Genomic DNA, 5,126 nt, shown 5'->3' on the forward strand with positions numbered 1-5,126 from the left:
TAATAAGTAATCAGGAGGCATCAGCCTTGACAGTAGTAAATGATAAGTAGTCAGTAGGCATTAATAACCTTGACAGTAGTGAATGGCAAGTAATCAGCAGGCATTAACAACCTTGACAGTAGTGAATGGTAAGTAATCAGCAGGTATTGACAACCTTGATAGTAGTGAATGACAAGTAGTCAGCAAACATTGATAACCTTAACAGTAGTGAATGATAAGTAATCAGTAAGCATTAATTAACAATTTATCAAAACCAATTCTTTTCAGCCTCTCCATCATATCATATTACAACTTGAACACTAAAATCATATGTTAAAAAATCACTGAACACTGCAAGTAGAAAAAATTGTCACTTTATATCAGTAACTTAATTTAGATTGCCAATGACAACCTTCACAGCGTCTGATCATAAGTCCATGACAACCTATTTACAAGTACAGCAAAACAGAGATATGATATTATATCATATTACAACCAGATGTCATTTACCATTTTATATATATGTATAATGTAACTATACCAAATTTACACTTTATCTACAAGGTCCATAAATGTACACTTATAAAAAATTATTGTGAATTTTATAACCATTCAATTACTTTCTTTTCCCACCATTGTTCTAAATTCTTCATATGATGTGCCTTTCTTTATCATTCTTGTTCTCACACCACCTCCAACATATTGCATTCCATCTTCTACACCATTAATAAATTGTCCCCCTATATGGAGATAACAGAACAAATGCTTCCCACTTGAAGTTGACATCCTTCATATCAATCTGTCACAATCACTTGTTAATAACAAGTCATACAATTACATTAACAACCTTCGATGTACCCATTAAAAAGACATTTAACCATCACATTATAGTGTCATTTTCATTTATTCTTATCAGAAGCACAGCATCAATCACCAAAAAACAGAGCATCAATCACCGAAAAAGAGTAGTCTGAGAGAGCCTTCCTTGAAATGCTGCTATTCTCTTTATACTATTGTTCCTTGCTTCACCCAAGAGACCATATCCATGCATAAGATAAAAGCCATGAGGATTGGGTTCAGATTTGGCACTAATGACTGAGAGTGATTTAGGGCAGTTGCGAAGACGAAGATGATCCCGATAGGCAAAGAGAACGACTGAGGGTTTGAGGCGGGGAAAATACAGACCCAGATTAATGGGGGCACGTAGGTAATATCACATTGAAAATTTATTACCCACAGGTTCTTGGGGACTTAGGAAGAATTTCTGGATTTCAAGGGACTTTTTCTGAATAAATTGTCTTATGTGAGACCTGTGTGTAATTTTCCAAAATAAAAAGGGGAAGAGAGAGGTGGAAGAGAGGAGGAGGATTAGAGAGTTGGCCATGAGAAAAGACTAGAAGCTGACACCTGGCAGAACGGGCCCTGCGAGTAGGAAAAGTAACAGACTTGGTATTTTTGTCCTGTTTTGTACAATGGGTAAATTTACCCATTCGCCCTTTATATATTGATATATATTGTTCAATCAGAGGCGTGAACTTTTTTAACCATGTTAGGTGAGTTAAGCCTTTTCCAACATGGTTTGCATGTGAAATGAGTTTATTTCTTTTAACTATGAAAGTAGCTTTATAATTTTAAGATTTATTTTTTTCTATCATAGCTCTTCAACCTAGTTGGTTTTGATTAATAAAAAGTGGGTTTTAGAAGAATGGTTGTTACACTCTTCATGACTACAACTATAAAATTTCAAGAAAGCCTGTCAAATGCACTAGATAAGTCCACTTTTAATGTCACATGTTCCGTCCTTCCCTTTCTTTCTGAGTCAATTTGATTCATTTAGAGAACCAAAAACGGGACCAAACCGGCCAGTTCAACCAAAAAACCGATGAACCAGTCAGTGGTCTAGTTTGGTTCGGATGTTGAACTGGGAAGGAGGTGAACCGGTCAAACCGGATTGAACCGGTTGAACCGCGAATGATTTTGTTGCTATTGGTCCTATTTTCCTCATGTAACTCCTGATATATCAACCACTATAGACTTAAATGAATTTTAATGATAATTTTGGTATCAATAATTATTAATTTTAGTTATTGATGAACCATAAAGATTAAAATTCTTAATATCATTGTACTTTATTATTGTTACAATCAAACTATTATGTTTCCTTATATTTTGTTATTAGTGATTATTAACGTTGTTATATTTTGTTATTTTTAATTAAATTATACTCCCTCCATTCCTTAATATAAGAGACATTTGATGCTTATGGCATGTTCCTATATATAAGAGACACTTAGAAGTTGTCTCTATTTTTTTATGTTGATTTCCTATTTTACCTATATTTATTATCTTCAACTCTCACTCTCTCTCCTTCCCACTTCTCTTTTTTTGAATAATTTACTATTGTTCTCTCTCATGCTCTCTCTCCTTATTAATGAGGGCTTTTTTGGGAAAAAAATTATACCTTTTACACATTGATTATTTTTAACTACTTTTAACTGTTTTTTTATCAACGTAATTCAGTTATTTGTCTCTTATAATAAAGAACAGAGGGAGTATTATTTTAATATGATCAGTTAAACTCTGAGTTGACCCCAGTTCGACCAACTGACCATTGAACCACTACTTCAATCAGTTTAGTGTCCGTTCTGGTTTTTTGTTCCTTGGATTCATCAGATCAGACGCTAGCAAGATATTGTCATATATCATTCTTCCTTTAAGAAATGCACCTTGGCTTGGAGCAATAAGGTAATATGCTGCACAATATTTTGGACACTGTTTTATATGAAACATCACACAAACTGATGGATGAGAGCTTTCGTGCATTGGCGGAAGGGCTAATGTATTAAGATGTGTGCAAGGAAAAGATTGCACCCGTAGGTTGGAAAAAGCCATATCTAGTTGTTTAAGGACTAATGTGGACCCTAACCAATTATTTGACCATGTAAAAGCTGCACCATTATAAAATATACCTTTTTATGTCGCCTATTTATGTGTGTTAAATGTGAAACCAACATAAACAAAATAAGACAGTGAAATTTTTTTAAAAATAAATTGAAGTTAATTTAAGTTTTCACGTCTGTTATATGTACAACCGACATAATAAGCCTTCATGGTAAATAAAAAAAAGTCAGAAAAATCTCCGACTCTCTACAATGCCTTAGAAAACACCGTAATTTCCATTTACTATGTTAAAAGTCAGAAAAATCTCCGACTCTCTACAATGCCTTATAAAACACCGTAATTTCCATTTACTATGTTGATTATTTATAACACAACATAGTAAGTATTTTTCAGGTTGATAACCAACTTAAGTTTATAAACCCTAATATTATTGGGTTTTGATAGTCGTTTTTCACGGTTTAACTTCTTTTGTCTACGTGGTCTTCCACCCCTGCCATACTCCAAACTTAAATTGACGTTAATTTAAATTTTCACGTCTGTTTGCAAGTTTTTCTTTGTTTTTTTTCTCCATTCATTGTGTCGCGTTGTTTTTTCTTTTTAGGTTATTTGGTTCTTTGAAACAATAATGGATGATATGGGTAATATTTTCTTGAGTTAAAGACATGATTCTAACAATATATTGGATGTTGTGATAGATTAGAATATGTTGGGGCTATTTTATGGAAATTTTGAGTATATGATATTGGGATTGGATTTTACTGTTGTTAATTGACATGAAAAACTTGCTTATCTGTTATGGAGATCATTGAAATAGTTGTCGGAGCCTTACTATGTGATTATTTTTTATGTTATATTGGTTTTTTCATTTATAAGATATGTATTTTGAATATTTGGGATTTTTTTTTTGTTTGAGCAAGGTGAAAATTATTTGGACGAAGAATAAAAATTTTGGTTGAGCATCTAAAGTTTGACGATTACCCAACTTTATTTGAGCTTTCATTTTGAACTCAAAATTTTTACTCTAAAATGTGAAAATTGGGTTTAATGATTGATAATCTTAATTATTTGATATGATTGTTTTTGGAATACTTGTGGAATTTGTTTATTGGCTTTATCTTGCAAGCCGTATTGGCATGAGCAATATGGATTTATCTTTTAATTGTTGAGATTGGTCTCTTGTTTGCTACTACTAGATGTATATAATTGTGTGAAATTTTAAGATGTCTTATATTTTTGGAAAAATTCTACTAAAATCTTTGTAAAACAAGTAAGGCAATTCCTTAAATTTCTAATTAAGTATTGGTCAAGTCATTTTATTAAATCAAGTAGGCAATATTTGATTCAAATGGAATTAAGCATGAAAGTTTGATAGACTTTATGCTCATTGACAAGATAGTAATACAATGGGTTGTAGTTGTATGTTGTATGACAGAAAAAATTCACTCAAGAATGGACGGGATAAGAGAGAGATATGTTGTTATATTTGCATGAAGTGCTTGAACAAAAACCGATATTATACTCCTGTGACCATAAAGTATCTTATTTATTAGGAGTGTTCAAGACCGGTCCGTTCCGGCCCGAAATTTTTCGGGACAGGACAAACCTTCCTTTTTTTTTTAAATTTTTTATATAATATCATTTTTTCATTTTTTTCATATTTTTTTAAGATTTGAGACTATTGTATGGAACTATGATATATTTATTTAGAGTTTTTATATTTGTTAATGATTTGAGATTATTGATGATTAGAATTTTTAGCAAGTTTTTATTGTGTTAAAAGCTTCTGTTTAGAATTTTTAAGCTTTTGTTTAAGAGTGCCCAAACAAATAAAAAAGATGTTTTTATAAATTTAAGCTCAAAAAAATATAAAAAAATCAGATTTTTTTTTAAAAAAATTAAAAAAAATTAAAAAAATTAAAAGAAAATTAAAAAAATAATAATTTCGGAACGTCCCGGTCCCGTCCCATCCCGACCGGGACCAGGACATGAGACAGAAAATCTGTCCCGTTACTGTTCATCGGCACGGAACCGCGACGGGCCTGTCCCGGTCCCGATCCGTCCCGTGAACATCCCTATTATTTATAATGGGATAAATTTAATACATATAATTTGAACATTTTGTGATAAATTGGGGACACGATTTGTTGTATTTCATATTAAACTGTTGTTTTGCTGCGTACATTAAATCTACATTTGGAAAATGAATTTTTTGGGGCAAAACAAAAAATACTACACACACTGGATAA

The sequence above is a fragment of the Neltuma alba genome, unplaced genomic scaffold, assembly GCF_004799145.2.
Source record: "Neltuma alba isolate B1F8T4 unplaced genomic scaffold, ASM479914v2 tig00010728_pilon, whole genome shotgun sequence".
NCBI classification, from domain to species: domain Eukaryota; kingdom Viridiplantae; phylum Streptophyta; class Magnoliopsida; order Fabales; family Fabaceae; genus Neltuma; species Neltuma alba.